This window comes from Camponotus vicinus, unplaced genomic scaffold, assembly GCF_025532165.1.
Source record: "Camponotus vicinus isolate PSW18456_S1 unplaced genomic scaffold, iyCamVici1.0 SCAF_1, whole genome shotgun sequence".
NCBI classification, from domain to species: Eukaryota; Metazoa; Arthropoda; class Insecta; order Hymenoptera; family Formicidae; genus Camponotus; species Camponotus vicinus.
Window position 1 is genome coordinate 29546516 of NW_028141945.1, and position 22057 is coordinate 29568572.

A 22057-nucleotide genomic window follows, 5' to 3' on the forward strand; every position below is an offset into this window, starting at 1 on the left:
TGAGTTGATTATGTGTTCGTTGAATTTATTTTAAAAGTTATGAATGTAAAAATTTCTATTTATGATTTTATAAAAAAAAAGAATAATTATATGTGATGGATTAATTTTCCATTTTTTAATTAAAAATAAAGAATGCATAATAATTATAAGATTAGAAAAGAAGAAAAGATATTGCAAAAATTAATTTATTAAGATAGCATTATATTATTGAAATCGCTTTTTGTTGAATTAAACATGTTATAAATATTAGTAATTCCTATCGAATAGAAACAGGTTGATTTACAGTAAAATACTTTTCGATATCTTCACGAAATTTTCAAAAAGCTTTAATAAATGACCAATCGAAAGAATAGATGAAAAAAAGAAAATACAGGACTAAGGAAGAAGAAGGATTAAAATAATCTATAGCATCGGAAATCTAGTCAGCGCCTCTTCTTGGCACGTTCAGGTTCGTTAAAGATTTAATCTTATTTAAAAGATACAAACGATGTTTGGCGCGTTTTACGAGTTTATTTACAACTTCGTCTCTGTCGTTCTCGCAGATGAGAGATAACTCTACTCCGGTAATGACGCGCGTGAATACCTTTCCCGCGTGCAATGCGACACAAATATCCGGAAGCACTTAAAGCGACCGTGCTTCACATGTATATTCACATCATCGTTCGAGCTATCGACTAAAAATCGTTGATACTCGATGTACGATATCGGTTCGGCTATATCTATGTATATAGTAGTACGTAGACTTGCATCTCTCGTTGGTAGTTGAGGATAAACGCGCAATCGATCCGCAATTTGGAAGATCGGAAAGAACATGCGGAAGATAATGGCCGCATTTCCTACTACGAATTCCCTTTGATTTCTCGTCGCCACGTATTTCGTGTGATTATTCTCTTTGCGGCTGATCACATACAGCCTCGCTACGATCCATTAATGATTTTGGCGACCGAAACGCGACTGCCTGGTTAAAATTTTCATTCCTCAAGAGCATGATGTAGCATATACGTCACCCAGATTTTAACATGCTCTCTGTACTTAACAAATGTATATACGATTAATTCACGTTTAAGTGGATTATTATCACGATTGTCAGAAAGTATTTTTCTCTCTTGATATTATAATTAAATATTTTATAGATTCAATTAGTGGATTATTACTGAAATATTATCGAGGTATTATTTACTTAGATGTGAATCGAAAGATAAACAATTTCTTTGTTTTATGTGTTTATATTTATGTTTCATCTTTCATACGAGAGATTCATATCTATTGCGGTTATTTCATCGCATTTTACAAATGTTTAAATTTTATTAATGTTTTAAAATGATTCTCTTCAAATTTTTTTTTATATTGGGACTGTATAGTACTTTCTACGATTATTAATGCGTTTAAATCGTGGCATTTTTATCGATGATATAACAAGTCTATTGTCATACTTACAATCCTGCAACCGTAAAATTTTCTATATCTGAGAACGATTTATAATGAATTATAGAATGATTTAGATTTGACATTATAAAATTTAAAATAAATTTATTATTTAAATCTAACGATAAGATTACGGAAGAATATCGTAATATCACTATTTTCCAATTCTAAATGATTAAAAATAAATGTCTTTTTGCGAATTAAACTTTAAGAGAGTACAATTAAATAATCAAATTTTATTCTCTGTTTAAATTCATGAAAACTTATTAAATAACAATTTAATTGCGAAACATTTATAATACGAAGAATCTGTTCTCATAACATTTTATATTGATATTTGCAAATCGACCTGTACATATAACCGCATACACGCGTTGCGTGCGCTCGACGGGGCGTGTAGCCGCGTATTAAATTTCGGATAATACTAAAGGAGCGTCCGTTCGCGGGGTAATTAATGTGCCTTCGGGGATCCGGTCAAGGAAACGGGCGCTCGGAGGGGGCAGTCACGGATGAAGGAAAAAGGCAACGTAAAGGAAAGAGAGAAGGGGCCCAACCTCGGATTGGTTTTCTCACAGTATGTGCGAGCAGTCCGTCCCGTACCCGAAAACCGGACATCTGGACGCAGGACAGCTGCGCCGACCACAACAGGGTCGTGTCGCGGAAGGCAGGGTTTCACGGGGGCGAAAACCGTGCGCGATACACCACCCCGTAGAGCGCGCGCCTGTACCCATAAGAGGTAGCTCACCGTGTGGGCACGCAGGCCGTCGAGCAAATCGCCAAAATGCGGAATCGCGTTGCGGATCCCCGAAATCGTCGAGCGCGACGTGGACGGGACTCGCCCCCCTTCCCCCTTCCTTCCCCCTTCCTTTCCCCCCTATTGCTGCGCCGCGGAAGCGCCCCGTGTCTTTTTCCCATTTTGAGGGTACACACGCGAGAGGATCGACCAAATATCCGTGTGACCCGAAATCGAGAGGGAAGGAGGAAGGGGAAGGGGCTTTATTGACTATGCGTCGAGCACAGGTATTGATACGCGTTCGGGGAGATACGATCTTTGTCCGCGATGCATATTCGCCTTTGCATTCCCTCTGATCCGCATTCACGTTGAATTTAGGGATTATCGATATGATTCTGTGACCGTTTCCCGATTTTTTTAAACTTCAATAATTTATAAAATTCAAAAGAATATATACTAGGATACTCTTTCCATATTCATACATTTATTTTTTCTTCTCTACTAATATTTTATCAATTCCTTTAATCTTTTTTTATTACATTCCAAGGTGATTTCATTTAAATTATTCTTGTAAACGTGTATTACTCATATATATACAGTGCATTTTTTTAATAATTTTTTTTTATTTTATTATATTTTTTTATTATATTTTATATATTTATGCATTTTAATTACTTTTTTATTTATTTTTTATTTTATTTTATTTTTATTTACTTATCTGAAAACCCTATTTATATTAATATAAAATTTTTAATTTCTAAATCTATTCTCTTCTAATTTCTATTTATTTTAATCTATCTATTCTAAATCTATCTTCTAATTTCTAATCTATTTTCTTTTTAAATGTCTATATACTTCATGTTCATATTTCTTTCTTTTTTTTTAATAAAGACATTGAGTAACATGTTGCTCATTTTTCTTCGATGTGAAGTATCGAAATACTAGATTGATCGCATTCAGAACGAACGCAAAATGCTGACAAAATAAGAGTGCGAAGATTTTTGAGACATTTCTCGAAAAAAGAGAATGGGAGAATACGAAATCTGACACGAACTAACACGTGGTCCCCGGGTAAAGTGGCACTCGGCACTTCGCCCCAGGCTTTCCGGACCCCGTCAAGTGCCACCCACCCGTATTCTTACTATAGTGCGAGGCTGCGCTTTCTTGCTCCTCTGCTCGCCACTTGTCCACCCGCACGGAAAGGACGCAAGGTGCCTTTTTCTTTCTCTCTTTCTGTCGGTTCCTTAGCTACCTGTCAATGGCGGAAACGATCTTGGCAATGATAATCCACGGTCGATCGATATGTGAGAAACTTATCGTTGTTTTTCGTTATATTGCTAAAAATTTCACGATTATATAATCGTAAATTTGATTCTCTTATAATTGGTATCATGTGTTAAGAATATTTATACTTTAAATTATAATTATTTTAAATGATTTACTTATATTCAAAAAATTGATTTTTTAATTTGGAGATTTTTAAAAAATATTTTTTATAAAATTTAGCGTTATTTCTAAAAAATAATAATTTTTTGTAAGATCATAATTATACTAATTTAATTGTAATAATAAATGTATTCTAATTTGCTCATTAATGTTGACAGCATCGTAATATTGCATCATTTCCTTGTCGATATCTATCATTCAGATGCATGAAACTATCGTTTTATGTTATTGATGGAAATTTCCTTCTCTTGATGATATCAAATCTAAACGCGAGTGATTCACTGTTTTCATACATTTCAATAGTTTGAAATATATAAGTTATGTATAAAAAGTTTCTCTCTCTCTCTCTCTCTCTCTCTCTCTCTCTCTCTCTCTCTCTTTCTATCTCCCTTCATGAATTTTTGCTTCGCTCCCTCTTATTTTTAGATATCCGAAAATTTTGAACGTTAACCATACGTTAGCTCATACCTTGAACGCAATAGTCGATATGGCAATTCGAATCAGGTATCAACTTCCGCGTTGTAGGTCCGAACAGGTATTTGTAGAGAAGCAACGCGCGGCGTTTTGTTCGAGAACAGCACGGACCTGTCTTTCCTCGCAGAGTTCCCACCCTAAAAGGTGGACAGTGTCCAGCACGTAAGGACTATGGCAATTACGAGAGAAGCGGGCGAGAGTCCCGCGACGAGAGAACTAGTTTTCTCTAGGAGAAACGTCCCGGAAGCGACATCGGCCTGTACCCCGTATTCGAGGTCGGCGAAACTCGCTTTTGGATTTTGATTATCAAGAAAACTCGATTTCCCGATCCCCCGGTCCCGGTCCGGATCCCTGGGATTCCCGCGGAGAGAAACGTGTGTAACGTGTCGCGCATCACGGGCCGGCCGAGAAAGTCATCGAAAGCCCTGTTAAGGTCACAGGGTTGGTCCGAGGTCACAAACGGCTGTTTCTGCCAGTTAGACGTTCTTGGTTGAACGATTTTCTTCGGTCTCGACGAAGACGATCGTCTCAACGATTAATAAATTTTTAAGCTATAAAGATAGTGAAACTAAAGAAATTCAGTGTTATAGTGGTTTAATAGTGATTAAATTTTTTAAGAACTTACATATCACACATAATCTTACAATTAAAAAAATTAAACCTAGAGATTAATTTTTTTCAAGTTTTTCAAGAAACAGATTATTATATTTTGAAATAATTAAAGAATTAACGAGTTATCTTTCTATTTAATGAGGTGTCATGATAAATAGAATCAACAAAATATATAAAACTACGAATACAAGCTATAATCGCAAAATTTTTATATAATAATCTTTCATTAATTCTTTATCATCTTATTCTTGCAAATCTCTTACTATATAAACCGACGATGTTTTTGATTAATCAACCGCACCGATTATATCAATCTGCATGATTTCACGTGAAAGTATATTATTCATGAAATGAATAGCAACTGATTTCTTTGTATTCATAACAAGGTGGTAACATTCATGTATGTGACGCGATAATATAATCTATTGAAATTAATGTACAGAAAAGAAACAGAGAGAAAAAAGAGAAAGAGAAAATACGTATTCATGATTATCATAAGAATATAATAAATATCTCATAATAGAATGGAATTTATCAATACAGCGTACGACACATCGCGCTCGGCGCTCAGCTGATTACATGCGGTGACCTTGTTATTATTCGCCCGGCGTAGTTCGTAGGTAGCGGATTGTAGCTCTCTCTGCTCCTCTAAACGCGATCGTGGCAATTATGTATCGAAATATGCTAAACGCGGACATTCTGTATGATTATTATAACTAGTGATTAACGACTCGTGTTAATGAATATGACAATCATTAATAACAGCCTCGAATATGACAGTCATTAATAATAGAAGCTACTTGTGAAGCAGATATTTTACATGGGTTATATTTATCCAGAGTAGAAAAAATACATTGATTTCGCGAGATTATTTATGTATACGTTTGAATTGTATCATGCATAGAGAATATTACGTCTTTTCGGAGTTTTAAATAACTATTAATTATCCCGTCTAGCCTGTCTAGTATCGCGCGGTATTAGAGTGAAGTTGCCGATGTTTCAAATTTTTCGATCGTTATCGAAACGCCGCGAGGCAGATCGATTCCGATTCGGACAACATCACGACGCATCACGGACGCATCTGTTTAATTAGTAAGCATAATCGTTTGTAATCTTCACATTGTAATATTTACCAATCGCGTATCATACATTCAACGCTTGTATTCGTAATCGTAATTGGTTGAAACGCATATTTCGCAAGACTCGTTCAATCAAAATCTGTCGCATGAACAATCAACATAACCTATTAATTTTTAGAATGTTGCAACTCGCGGATATCCATTTTTATAGTTTTAACTTGCATATTTACATCATTCATGTGTTTCATCACTCATTATAAAGTAAGATAATAAGATTGCTCTAAAATATGTATCTTATTTGTCAGGGTTGGGAAGTAACTCGTTACTTGTAACGAAGTTACAGTTATAGTTACTTTTTTTAGGTAACTCTAACTTAACTCGTTCCTTTTTTTCAATTTGTAACTGTAACTTAACTCAGTTACATATTTTCGGTAACTAGTAACTAATTTAATAATTACTTTAATAGTTACTTTATATATATATATATATATATATATATATATATATATATATATATTATATATATAAAGATTTAAAAAATATATATATATATATATTTTTTTTAATCTTTGCAAATCGTATTGGACCGCCTTGCACTTGCGCATAAACGCTTTTATCGATACTTTATGATCCAATGCATATGCTCCCATTTTTTATTAATAAATATTTTAAACATTAAAAAAACTAACTAAAAAAATATAGTAATAAATATTTGTAATTTGGATTATTCGTGATGTATATATATACACATATATAAAAAATATAGTAAAAAAGTAAAGATTAATTATATACATATACTATCTATCTTAAAATAATGAAATTATAAGAGCGATGCAATAAAATTATATTTTTTACAAGTTTTCTTTCACATTAAATAAAAATTTTTGTTTTTATTCAGCTGTTTTTAAATTAAAATAAAATATATATTTCTCTCTTTAAAGTGAATGCCATTCTAAAATTCCCTATAATTTGCAAGAATTAAATTAATACCTTATAAGATTGTCATTAAATTTTTATTACTGCGTGCAGATTTAATATTTTTATTTCCATTCCAAGGAAGTAACTACAAAGTAACGACTCGTTACTTTTTAAGTAACTGTAACTGTAACGCGTTACTTTTCAGAATCGGTAACTTGTAACTGTAACTAATTACATTTTTTACTAAAAAAACTGTAACTGTAACTAATTACTTTTATAAAGTAACTTTCCCAATTCTGTTATTTGTTTACAGGTAGCGTTGCTATGACAAACTACGTGCGAGTTTGGCTACGTGATCCTCGAGTGTCGAACGTATCGTTGTTTTGTGCGATTATAGTTTTCGCGTCGTTTTGCGATGTATATTAAATTCGCATCGGGAGTGCCGTCAAGTGTCGCGCGATCGTAATTAATCATGTTTTCGCGAGTGCCGTGAGTGCTACGGAGGAGAAGTAATGCACGAGGAAGAGAGGAGGAGGAGGAAGAGGAGAACTGGGCAGTCATCGAGCGACAAAGGAGCAACTATGGGGTATGTAAATACAATTTATACTTCATTAGAGAAACATAAGTCCGCGTAGTTTCGTTCAATTAAATTTAAATGATTCTCTCGTATATGCTCGATGTTTCCAAGCTCACGCGATGCTTACGTAAAGAGATTGGCCGCCTAAAAACACAAGCAGAATTTTCTGCGCTTATGCTCGTTCGCTTATCGCATTAATTACGAGCATGCCGTTGATACTGTCGCGTTGAACGCTTGTTGACACGCTGAAACGTTTTTTCTATCGCATCTTCGATTATCGCTGTTGCTTTTATAAGCGAGTATTTTGAGAATATGGGAAAACCTCGTTTGCTTTGTTTTAGATTAATTTGAGGAGTTATTTATGAGAAAAAAACTTAAATTAATACATGTGCATGCGGATGTCTCGCAACGTGAATATAAACAGTTAATTCTAAAAGCAAGTTGAAATTAAAAAACTTTGTAATTATGCATGAGTAGTTTTATTTAGAAATTGGTATAAATCATAAACTGTTATATTCCGACAGTTATTCATATATTCAATGACTGGTACAATTTGATTAAACTATCGCTTCAGATATAATTTTAATTTTATTAAAATAATTATATTTTAACAGAGTTTTAAGGAATTGTTATTAATTTCAAATAATTTTAGCTCTATTATTAATTTTGAATAAATGAGAAAATTGAATATACAAAATTAAATAATATGTTATTAGTTAAATAATATATTATTATAATAATCGATAAATATAACGTATGTTATTATATCTTCTATTCTTTTAAATAATCGGAATTAGATCTCCTAACAATTCAATAAACACAATTTAAGTTTTTTCTTCTTCAATGCGTTTTTTTAAACATAAGCAACATATATGATTAGTTTTACTTGTCAATTTTAATTTTTATTTTAATTTAATTTTAATTTTCAATTTTAATTTTTTGCGTTTGACATCTTTAGAAAGAGAGACAAAGAGAGGGATTTGAATCGATTTAGATAAAAATTAACATGGACGCAGTTCATAATAACAAATATTATTATGAGAACGCGGATGACCATCTAATTATATCTCCACTGATACTGCTAGTTACCAATTTTTTGCCGGTCGACAGTGAACGTGACGCAATTCAGCTAACAATAAGTGATAAGTTACGCTTGCGAAACGACCCGATCTTGTACTCGCGATCTTGTACCCGCCGTTTCTCGTTCGTCGTTGCGATTTAATCTTAAGGGCCACGCATTATCATTCATCGCGCGCCATATCGTCCTTCGTGCCGGAACGAACGACTTCGAATTCGAGAGTCCCGGGATATAGAAACGACCGTTGTCTCGGACCTAATGTCGCGGAAGAGAATGGGGGAGAGGAAAGGGACATAGGGCGGTTGAAAAGGAGAGGAAAGCGGGAATCGAGTCGGATCATGAGAGTGTATCGTTTCCTATTTAGCGTCGCGGTCGAAACTTTTAAGGGGCGGCCTCTCTCCCTTTCTTTATATGTCGGAAACTGCAGGAAGAGGAAACAACGTGGGCGACAAGGAGGGAGCGTGCTCGGCAAAGTTGCGGTCTCGAGATCTCGCCGATGGTCAATCGTATGGTACCCTTCGACCGAACGGACACGATGTTTGTTTGTTCCGCTCTGGGTGTCACAACACACCCACTACAGATCGCAGCGGGGTGTTAACTAGCGTTATGTACTTCTCTAGAATGCAAGAGGCAAGCAATCTTATTGACAGAGTGTATAAATATGTATCAATTATTGAAAATAAAAAAATGCAGTTTAGAATAAATTATAATTGAGAGCACTTGCATATTCTGAATAACATCCTTACCTGATTTATATTTAATATAGAGTAATAATATTATAGATATATAAATATTTGTTTCCAGAAATTATTTTAAATTATTGGAAGTGAAACAAAAAGAATTACGATATTTATTAATTTCTCTGAATATTTTATACGAAAGCGCTTAAATCTTTGCCCATTTAAATTTATGCATTTGTTTCCATTATGCTAGCCATTTGAAGAACGTTGCGATCTTGCCGCTCTATTAATCGAATCGGCGATTCGGGGTTTCCGGGCCGTTGACCGCGTCGCCGTTCGTAAAGTTACCGATGGTAGGCTGATCACACACTCCTTCCGTTCCGGCGGCCCCCCGCGCGAGGAATTTTATTTGCGTCCTAGCGAGATTTACTGCTCCGTGCGACACAGGATATGGGAACCTTCGGCTCTCCGATCTCAGGGTCCGGCTGCGTAAACTTTTGGGACGAACGAGAGCTCCTCTCGAGAGCTTCTCATCCCTTCGACCCCTCGCTCCGTTTCCCTTGCCTCCTAACTCATGCTTGCGGACTCCCGGACTTGCGGTGTCCGACCCCTCTCGCCGGACACGGTTCATAAACATTTTAAACAAAATTTGGGAAAATCTGAATTCGTCTTGCGGGAAGGGTCGTTTGCCGGAAAGGAACCATCGAGAGGAGAGCAAAAGGGAAAGATGCGAGGTCCGATTTATACATATATCACTAGACTATGTCCATGCACTTTCATAGGTATTAGATAAGTATGTATTACATATAGTTGCAGAAGAGAGCAGGACATGCACGAACACATGCGAGAACACACATACACACACACACACACGTACACATAAACGTGTTCCAAACCTGAGACTTCTCAAGGCCAACCGCGTGCGGTCGACAACTTTGCGGGATTCATTTCCGCTTCCGCTTTATGTTTCCGTTTTATGCAGACATTTGTGCATAAAATCTTTGCGGCCGAATTCCGAATGGAATTCGGTGATCGTTGCGGTGAAAGTTATTCCGTGTCGAATTTCCATATAGATTACGTGCGACACGTGCAACTTTGATTTTACTTATCCTCTCTATAATGATTGGCATGTCTATGTTATATTATATATCAGATATGCGGAAGACGCCTTGAAGAAAATAGAAGTATCCAAGACACGTATGATTTTATATTACATTGGAAAAGTAAAATTATTAATTATTAATTATTAATTATTAATATTAATTTATTAGTATATTATTAAAAAAATTTAATACATTTAATTTTAATATTAAATTTCTTTAATATATACAATTTTTTTAATAGATATTATTTAATAACGAATAAAAAAATATTTAATTATGTTCAATATTCTCTCTCTTTTTATAAAAGCTAAAAAATCTCTTATTAAACGACTATTTTAATTTTATGATTATGCATCTATTTTTTATCATTTACAATGCCTACTATATGTATTAAAAGTGCTCCCCTATTGAAGTTTAAAATAATATTTGAGTGTAAACAATATTTTTACATTGCCAATCTCACTTCCCCCTCCCGTTTCTCTATTTTTCATTTTTCGATATCACGAATGAAATAAAGCTATGGTTCGCGAGTTTTTAATACATTTATCGACATCCGAGTTATTTATGTCCACACGTGACAAGTATTTCAGTTTGTTCAATGGAGGGTCCGGGTCTCGGCTTTTGCCCCGAACTTTGGATCAATAGCTTAAAGCTTAATGCTAAAATTCTGTTCTGAATCGTGCCATTTACACCGTATTTACATGTTTATGTCGAAATATTTTTTAATAAATAATCTGTTTGTATATTGTTTACGTGAAAAAAATTATTACGTGTCGCTATTAATACAAATTTTTTATAATAGTAACATTAATAGTTACTCAATTTTTGTTATATTGGCACATATTATTTGAAGCATTTTAATTTTATATTTATAGATTTTTAGACATAAGTTAAAAAAAGATATAAAATCTTTCTTTTGTATTTTTTATATCGACGTCATATTACACTTATAAGAATATTAAACATATATAAGTCGCATATAATAATTATAGATAAATATATAAAATGTAAATATGTAATTTTGAAAATTAGTTTTATATAGCTAGATAATAAAAAGACGCAGAAGAGAAAAGCACCGATGAGAAAACAGATTGCAAACGGCGACAGTAATTTCGTCGTTCGCGTCGCATGAATACCACAGTGATTGCTATCGTGGAGTGCAAAATAATTTATTCGCGGGGCATCGCGTCCGCAAGATTCCTAGTGATTCCTTAGATTGATATTCTCAGCGCTCCTACTGAAACACCACCCGATAATGGAGTATTGTTTTATTAATTTTATCTAGAGATAGAGAAAGAGAAAGAGAGAAATTAAGAGACAGAATACGTACCATCTTGGAATCCGCTTAAATCGCACATCATGAAACAAACTCCACTTGTGAATAAAACTACTTTTTAGTATTTTGCTTTTATCGTTATAATTTTTGAAAGAAATAATTGAAAAGAGAGAGAAAGAAAGACTGCTTTGTTTCTATAGTTAACTCATTATAAATTATTGCTTCATTTACTTTAAGATGAAAAATTATATTTATATAAATATTAAGGGGCAGAAATATTATAAATATTGTTTTATGTTTAAAAGAAGTGTCTAATATCCATATTATTTTTAATATAACATAAACGCCGTTTAAATTAATTTAATTTATAAAATAATTAAAAACATTATTTCTCGTAACAAAATTTAAAAAAAATTAAAGACAAATTATTTATTTGAAGCAAAAATACATTACGAAGATTATTCAAATTAATAAAAAAAATAAGGGCATGGATATGACAAAAATATGGAATTTTTCGTTCCGATTTATTATGGAAGATGCGGAAATACATATATAAGAATGTGGGACAAATTAACGCGTCGAGAAATTCCCGTTATGACGTAGAAATTTCTTTGGACGACGCGTTTTGCGGCAATAAGCGAGGACAAATAACGAGAGGAGGACGGGATTTCTCTCCAGCGTGCTCTCGGAAATGCGTCAGGTCTGGTCCTCGTGTTATAATGACCAATAAAATGAAACCATAATCGATTTCTCGCCAATCGAGCTGCGCCCCGGTAGAGTCAATTTGCCTTCGGTTAAGTGGTTTACATCCGGCCAACACGTCGTCGTAAAATCGTTTACATTGCGCTGCTTAGGCTTCTTACGCCAATTTATACATACGCGGTCCCCCCAGCTTCGTTCGTTCGTTCGTTCTTGCGCACCATCGAGATCTCGTTACCGAGCAGTACCTTAATACGAGCGCTGCGCGGATTGACGTTGTTATTTACTTTGCTCATTTACTAATGTCCGCCGATAACGTATTACCATCCTTTGCGCCGTATGAATTTATAGATTGCTATTGCTTCGATGGCTTTTTGCATTTGCGACCATCGAGCGAATGGAGCTCTATTCGCGATCGCGATGCTTCTCTCTCCGATGTAGCCGTGAAATCAGCGCGTGAAAATAATGACTATATTAGCAGATATATTTACCGTTATTACTCGACTAATAATTGGACCAATTATACGTGGTTCTATAATTTACCGGCACTATTTCTTTAAATAATACACCCTCACACTTGGAGAGATCTTATCTTGCGGTATTCTACTTTTTTGTAATAATTAAGATGGGAAGAAAGGTTCAAATACGGTCTCTTCCTGTAAATTTTTATCATCGATTTAGGCCATGAAATACAGGCGTGTATATGTACGAGACAGATATTACCGTCCAGAACTAATCGTTTTAGACAAAATTTTCTCTCGACTGTGGGAAATGCAGCGATACTGGCTTTATATCGCAATAAGCCTCAAGTATGGCAGCGTATTTGTGCGTTTTCCGCGCCGGAGAGCAAACGGAGACTCGAGCGCATTGTCGAGCCGGACGCATGGCTGCTTCTCGTGAATTTACAACGCGAGAGGAGTCGAGTAAAACGCGATATGCGACGTTTCCCTTGTTCGTTGCCGCGCGAAAGGCTCGCCCGTCCCTGTAAATTATACGGCAACGATAAAATTGTGCGGGAGTAATTTTGCGGGTGCATCGTACTCGGTCGTCATCGTGGATGTGCGACATTATATGACGTATCATTGTGGTGTCATGGGATTAAAGTTGGAGGAGAAAGTCGATCTAGAAGTCTCGATAGAATCAATCTTTGTTTTCTGTTTCTTTCAGAATAGATACTTTATTATACTCTTGTTTCGCGTTATAATAAAACAGCGAAACCAATCAAAGTAATTCGGTAGATAAATCGATAGGGGTGCAATATATGGTGTCGTTAAAAATACATCGTAAAAACGAGGTGTACAATATTAAAATAAAAAAATATGAAATTTGTATTTAAATTATTTGTCTTTTTAAAGCAAGTAATCTTCATTCGAAATAATTATTCTAGGATAAGAAATAATTTAAAAAAAATAATAGCGCATTAACACCTTTAGAATTAATACACTGTGCTTTCACATTGCATGTGCAATTGTAAAAACAAGATCTCGAAAATGTCGAGCGACACGGATATACCGAATAGCCGTCTCGACGCCTGTGGTAATCCGTTCTCGGATTCCAATGGACATTTTATTGCGCGCATATGTCGGCGAATTGATCCGCTCGGTCGTAAAGCAAATGACGTTGCGAAAGGAGAAAGGTACCCCTATTATTTTATGAAATGAAATCATTAACGTTCTAGCCAGTGGAGCCTGTAATTGGGACGCCATATAAGAACGAGCGCGCGTTCAGAAGCGATGGATCGATTACGGGAGTAGGTGGCTAACGTTATTTCCGCGGTATCTTAGCAAGATGAGTCTCCTTTTATTATTAAATGTGACGATTCTATGCAGGTTCCATCAAATCTGTTGTAATTTTAACGCTAATATTTTATGTTGTAATCGTCATGGGGTTCTATCTCATTGCAAATTAAAGTTTCGCAAGATTAAAAGAAGTTATTGTAATCATTCACTTGAAATAAATCTTTAGAAAATTATTTTGAATTACATTTTTGTTTGATTTATCTTCTGCATTGATGATAATAATAATTAATGTTAATAATTAATAATTGATAATAATAATAAATAATAGCGAATAAAAAGGCTTTACTTTCATTAATAAAAAAATTATAACGCGTATTCTACTTTCAAATAAATGGCATCATTTCTTTCAATCTCGCGAAGACGATGAAAAAAAATGTTCCGCACATACGTAAACCAGGGATGATTGCACATACACCTCACTAATGTCGAGAGATATCCGTCGTGCACATGGTCGAGGGCGAAGTAACACCGGCCGTGGCGGGGGTGCCGAGGGTGCGAACGCCGGCCACATTTAACTCGTTACAAAGTACTCGTTCGGCTTTTAATAATGCACCTCGATCGCGCGTCGCGAATAGCGCGCCGCGACTCTCCTCCCGCGCTCGTCACCGTAGCAACGCGACATCGTTCTCGGGGTTGGAGCATTGTGGCAGGTCTCACCCCGGGCACCGCATTCGCCACATCCTGCGGCATCCGCGGGGATACGCAGGAGAGATCTCTGAAGAGGCTCTCTCTTTCTTTCTCGCTCTCTGCCTCTCTTTCTCTCTCTCTCTCTCTCTCTGTCTGTTGTCTCGTTGTCGGGAGGCGACCGAGCGGGGCTTCGACAAACTCGTTCGGAACTTGACGGAGACGAGTTTGCACGCGTGCTCGCGTGCGTGAGTGCGTACGTAACGTGGTAGCCCGGGGTAGATGACGGTCGGCGGGAGAAGAGGGTTCGAGAGGCTGCGGATAATCGAGGTCTGCTCCGACATCCGGGGGATGTTACGTCCACCCCTATCGTCGCGCCGCGCCGCGACGACACATTGATGGCAAGCGACCGACCGAGGACGGATTAATTCTGCCGGATTAGCGGCTTTGCGTCGAATTAGGCACCGTTACCGGCTAATAAAATCATCGAGACGCGCCCGCTCCCCGATGCGTTCGCTGCCTGGGAAACTTGCCTTCGCCGCCGGCTATAGTGAAGCACTGTAGCGATCAGCGTCTTGCCGGAAATTTTATTCTGATCGTATTATCGGGAAAGCGAATCCTTCGAGCTTATAGGGTGTTCCGTAAAGTTTGCATCAAGTTTCAAGAGTTTATTTCTTTAAACTAATTTACAAAATATCAACGCATACAAAAAATTATCTATTATAATCTAATATTAATGTCTCTAATCTAATATAAAAATTATCTATTATAATCTAATATTAATGTCTAATATTAATATCTAATATTAATGTTTCTCAACTTCCTACAAATTTTAATTGACTGATTATGATTAGATTTATATAACATAATTACATGTAATAAGAATAATTTTAATTTTACTTTAAAAATTAAATTTTATTGACATAATAATAATATTAGATTTTTTGCAGAATTTTATCTTTTAAAATTGCTATTGATTGATCCTAATAAGCTTAATCCTTAATTAGTTCGATCAATTTGACGCAATATTGTATTCATAAAAATGAGAGATAATTACACATGACTCGCGAAAACTTTTAACGCGCTAGGTACATATTATCGAAGGCCATGAGCCACGATAGCAGGATTCCTGTTGGAAATGGGGGTTCGTTCCGCGGTTAATTAAAGTATCACGACAGAGCGTTTACAAACGAGGCGGGACGTTTCACGACAAAAGATGGAAGAGTCTCCCTTCGTGCGCGTTCACTTTGAACCGATATCAAGCTGAGAGAGGGTCGAGGAGAGCTCGCGGAATCGAGGGTCGGATTCGCGTTCTCGTTGTTCGTGGCATATCGAGGGAAAGCATCCGACCGGAGTCGGATTAATTCTGCCAGATTAACGCCTTTGCCGGTACGATCTCTTGACGGGCTAATGAAAGTCGGAGAGAGATTTCTTCCTCTTCGCCAACGGGAGATCTTCCTCGAATTAACAGCGACGCTAGAAATCCGTTTCTGGCTATTATTGGCACCGTCGATTGCCGTCCTATTATCGAACTCAATTAGCCAGACATTACGTATTTCTCGTCATTATGCTTCTACTCGACTGCGTGGCGGTCTCGCTTTGACGAATCGAACCTATTAGCCGAAGCAGGGATTTTCTTTTTTTGTGAAAAACTATTACAGAATAGGATCGAACGTAATCCATTAAGCAACTATCTTTAGTGTCCTTTCTGGATATATCGTGTAACATCATAAAAAGAATAATTGAACAATTTATATTTATTTATAAAGAAATAAATATGTAATATTCGAGGGAGAAGATTTAAAATAACAAACACCTGAGTTTAGTTATCAAATTATTTTTATCAAGATCAATTTAACTTTTCATTAAAAATGGTTATATAAAATAATTTTTATCGTGTAACATCATAAAAAGAATAATTGAACAATTTATATTTATTTATAAAGAAATAAATATGTAATATTCGAGAGAGAAGATTTAAAATAACAAACATCTGATAAGATTTATATCGATTATAATGACAGAGTTTAGTTGTCAAATTATTTTTACCAAGATCAATTTAACTTTTCATAAAAATGGCTATATAAAGTAATTTTGTATATTACATTTTATGCGTTAAAATTTACTTCTCATTATTATATTGCTAAAATTCAAAACATTGATAAATATAGCAGAAAAATAATTTTTACGAATTATTAATAAAAATTTAATAATAAATCTTTCTAAAAAAATATCCGTCTACCGAGAAACTATTTTTACAAATTTAATTATAGCAAATTTGGAAATGGATAAAATTGAAAATAAATTAAATTAAACGCGTAATTTTTATTAAAACATGATTACATCGTAATTGTATTTTTTTCAGCCGCGAAAGTAAATGATATGCTCACGAGACATAATTGCGAAGAGTTTAATGCACTCTCAAAGTTTGAAATATCGATTCGCGACGACGAACGTGTACTCATCTGTCACGAATCTGTCCATTGATCGAGGATCGTCGAAGGGTCGAACGCAATTAGAGCGAGACCAAGATGAACGAGGGTCCCTTCGAAATTATCGTGGCCGGTCGACTATCCCACGACGATCCGCGAGAAATTTTTTCGTTCTTCGGCGCTCTCTCTCTTTCTCTTCAGGCTGCGTGACATTGCGGAACTCGGAACAAGCTCCACGACCGTTTTTGTCGCGAGTTCGAGTAGGAGCCGGCCCGGGACCGATTTTCCAGTCGATGATTCGCCGCCGGCGAGCGACTCTATTACCGCGTTTCGTTCGAGCTCTAAAAACCGTTGGTGCACATACGGTCCGCTTTTTCGCCCTCAACCTCATCCATGCGATTGAAGGGCCAGGAGGGAAAGGGCGCAGAGGAGAAGCAGATTGAACGAATGAGCGAGCGAAGTTTATTTAGATCCTGTATCAAGAGAAAGAGACAGAACTATCGCTTTTTATTCCGGCGAGCAAAATATTGCTAGAATGAAATTGCTAGAGTTGGAATTTTTATTTTGAACTGTTTGATTGCGCTCAGAAGATGCGACGATTTAGTGTGTAATCAGGCAACAATTAAATCTAGTAAGATAAATAAGTATAGTTATAGCTATTTGCTATTCAATTCGAGTGATTTGATTTTAGAAAAGAAACAATCTCTTTATTATTTAATTATAATTTAAAATAAATTATCAATTAATAAAATGTATTATTAAAATATTAATGCAAAGAAAAAATAATCACATAAAGAAGCGAAAATAAAAACAGGAGAAAAATAAAATAAAATAAATTAGGTTCTTTTAAAGAAAAAAGAAGAAAGAAGAGTTAAATCAATATCTCCTAAGAAAGGCAAATGTGTAGGAAATAAGGAATAGGTACGTAAAAATACGTCAATGATAGAGATAAAAGTTTTATCATGTTTTGCACTAATATCATAATAACGAAATAGCGACAAATATGAAAAATGGCTGAACTGGAGGAAATACAAAAAGGTGCATATAGAAAAGCATGGTAGAAGGACGAACTCACGCACGCACGTATTCCAGCGAGAAGGAACCGGCGAGAGAGGAGTCTCTCGTTTTTCATTTCTTTTCACGAGCGCGACGGACAAAGGCCATTGTGGAGGATCCCATTGTGGAGGATTAACGTATGCACACACATATACAATACACATATGCACACGTGTTTAGCCGGCGCGACTGTGCGAACGCGTGCGCTCTCTCTCTCCCTCTTTTTCTCTCTCTTTCTCTCTCTTTCTTTCTTGGCCCGTCCATGGAATATGCACGCATGTGCATGTGCACCCGACCATCGAGGAATCCGAGCTGCTGACCCCCCGGGTGACACGTTGCATATTTATACCAGGAAACGATCGGCTGTCACTGAGCGCGCGACGGTTATGCTCCTCGTGCCGATAGATCTGACAAGAAGGGTATAAGCCCGAAAATTCATTTTTTTCCATGGATAAGTTTACGAACATTCAGAATCATGAATGTGGCTTTCTCGAGATGAATTTTATTTTTCAAATTTTCTAAGATGAAAGACAAAAATGGGAAAATAAATAATCAGCTGATTAGGTGGAGATACATGAATATGAAATAAAAGAAAAAAAATCTCTTGATATCTACTTGCAGCATTGCTTGTCTAAAAAAAAAGTCCAAATTAAACATGTAACTTTCAACAATTAAACATATAATTTTTATTGTTATGCAGATTTACCATGCATTCAAATTATTCTATGAATGTGTACATATACAGGGTGGCCCATTTTAATCCATCCAGTCGAATATCTCGAAAACCAAGCCCGGAAGAGAAAAACACATAATTGTTTCGAAAAAAAAAATGTAATTTGCGATTAACAATTGCATTTTTCTTTCGAAACAATTATGTGTTTTCTTTACCAGTTGATTCCTCTCATTATTTTGTACATAAAAGTATTAAGGTAAGATAATCGAAAAATGAATATTTTACAAGATATTTTACGGTTCATAAAATTAAGAAATGATTTCAAGCCTCATAACTCGGAAAGTACTTAATGAAAACTAACTTAATTATAGTGTTTTGGAAAGCTCTCGAGATGAGCTACAAGAATGTGCAAAAATATATAGGGTGTTCCATTTAAAAAAATTGAAGTGACCTTCACGTGACCTTCAAATGACTCTTCAAGGTCAAACCAATGGTACCATCTTATGGCCCCCTCGAAACCAAACAACTTTTGTCTGAAACATTTTTCTCTCCCGGGCTTGGTTTTCGAGATATTCGACTGGATGGATTAAAATGGGCCACCCTGTATATACGTATATATATTTACGAATTTCACACAGCTGAAAAATTTTATTCTGTAACTTATATTTTCTCGATTACAATGCAATGCACAATAATGTATTTGGCGCATCCGATAAGGCGGCGGAAGTTGTAGCTGGCCGTGTCGGGCCCGAAAATAACGCGCGATCGAACCCTACTCGCGTCGCATCGCGTCGACGCTCATTGTTACACGTCGTCGAGGAATCCGAAGAGGAAGATGACACCGCGGTTTCGTTCGTGAGAAGTCGGCGCGAATAGTATCGTCCAACTTGACGTTTAACCGCGGCGCGAGTCAATAGAAGCGCATAGAGCTCGAACCGGCCCATAGATAGCAACAAACGATAGGGATTAAAGTGGACGACAGTTTCTACGATCTTTCCCACGGATCGTTGCTCATCGCGAGAGTACTTTGCGATCGACGCTTGGCGATTTACGTAATAAGCTTGCGGCTGAGGACTGAAAGACTTGCAATCATTAGATTTACAGAAACGATTGTACATTTGATGATTTGCGAAAATATTCGTGACGTCAAGCCTCGATGAGATTGCCGCTTCTAGCAAGTTTAGAATCGATCATTACGGATTTAAATTAATGATCAAAAGTTGACACGCAACGTGCGTGAAAATTACACATTAGATTATTTTATACGACTCTTACTATCGGAAGAGAGTATTGATACCGTGTGATAAATTGAAAAAGAAAATCTGTTAAGGAAGATAGTGTTTAGAAATTTATTATTGCAGATTTTTCATCGTCGTTCGTATCTGATAATAAATGCGAATATGTCGAAAAATATTTCTATAAATATTTGTCCAAGATGTTTAATGATATTTGAAATTCATAACTTACTTTTATTTTATTTTAATGAGGCAACGTTATAAATTTTTTTTCTTTTTCTTTCTAGATAATATATTACATTACCATAAGTAATATATACAGGGTGTCAGGGTTATCTGTTGCCAAAAAAAAGCTCTTGTAGCTTAAAAAAAAATATGTAATTTGCAATTAACAATTACATATTTTTTTTTTCGAAACAATTATGTGTTTTCTTTACACCAATTGATTCCTCTCATTATTTTGTACATAAAAGTATTAAGGTAAGATAATCGAAAAATGAATATTTTACTAGATATTTTATGATTTATATAAAAATTAAGAAATTATTCCAAGCCTCATAACTCGAAAAGTACTCGATGAAAAAATATTTTATTCTAGTGTTTTGAAAAGCTCTTGAGGTAAGCTACAAGAGCTTTTTTTTCGCCCTGTATAATATATTAAGTAATATATATAATTAACGATATGAAAGTTAATCGCATACCAGCATTACACATAATTAATCGTTTTACGGTTATTATGGCTTTATGGTTATATAACGTATATATATTATTTTACATTACATCTTATATTACATATCGCGTCTATTATTACGTTTTCCGAGATGACTCGTACGTGGCAAACGTATCTGCGATAATATCTGATGGCAAAATAAGACTCGGTCCTATTCGTCGAGAAACCGGGATGTACGCTTAACAAGAGACGCTATCACGGTTCTACGAAGATGGGCAGGCATGGTGGATCCACCGCTATAGGTTCGGCTGGTGCTATCAATGACGCTTAGCAACGCGGAAGCCATTAGCCATATGGCATATGGCATGCTGTAACACCGTACGTACTATACCTCGCATTGCGGTACGTCCGTACGTCCGTCAGTGATCGCGCTGCGTACGCGTTGCATCGAACAGCGGCAAGTGCCGGGAGAAGAAAGATGAGGAAGAAGAGGAAAGAGGCTGGCGTGAAGGAAAAGCGTGCGAGAAACCCGCAGTCTCACCTCTTTCATGTTACTTTTGAGAGATAAAGCCGAGGATGCGGATACGCGTATACAGTGTCCGTAATTTCCTTTCGCAGCTCGGATCTTGCGTAGATAAGCGAGAAGAGGAAATATTCATGAGGATACGAGAATACAAGTTCGATTGTACGATTGCTAAATTCAAATTGTCTTATTAATTTTTATTTTTAAAAAATTTATTAATTTAGGTACAGATGAAATATTTTTTTTTTGCAAAATTTGCATAACCGGTTTAATAATTTGAGTAGAAATTGATAGCAATAGCTAAAATACTGCCCGTTTAGCACACAAGTTGCATCTTCGGTTTATTGAATGTATCTGACATTGATAATTACGGATGTTCGTAACACTTTGGAGATAAAAATGATCTTCCCCCACTCGTAAATCGCGAAGCCGTACGATTCCGGGGCCCGGATTAATATCCCGACATTAATCAGCGTTCTAATTAATTTACTCGCTATGACATGGAGGGCTCCCCTAATTAGCCGTGCCCGACTCTCGCCGGTGTCGAAATCTTGCACCATGGGCTCTTACACTATCGCCGTCATCGTCGTCGTCGACTTCGTCGTTATTGTCGTTGTGTCGGCAGTTCGCCAATTTGTAAACTCGAAACTGGGAAAGCACGGAACCTTCATTTATAATAGTACGGTTTCACGGTTTGCTTTAACACATACACACACAGATCCGAGAATTAAGATTTAAATCCATTGTTGTGGTATCAACTTCGCGAATTTTATCCCAAAAGGGGAGAAAGATCGATCGTCGTTATATGTTTAATTTTATATAGGATTAATTGCAATATATTCATAATTGCACACAAATGTATCTTGTATAAAGAAGCTCTTGTATATGTTATTCTTCTTTAGTTAATCTTCTGAACCTTGAATCATTTACGTTGCTTTATGCGAA

The 22057-nt window shown here is 35.9% G+C and overlaps 1 protein-coding gene across 5 annotated transcripts in view; it reads left to right on the top strand.

The window, feature by feature from the left end:
• The window catches only part of Svp (COUP transcription factor 2), a 315105-nt gene that overhangs the window by 141900 nt on the left and 151148 nt on the right, over positions 1 to 22057 (top strand). For all 5 annotated transcript variants that reach the window (XM_083106213.1, XM_083106143.1, XM_083106065.1 and 2 more), the window contains one exon: positions 7001 to 7273. The gene's annotated coding sequence lies outside the window, so the exon portion shown is untranslated. The remainder of the gene's footprint in view (positions 1 to 7000; positions 7274 to 22057) is intronic.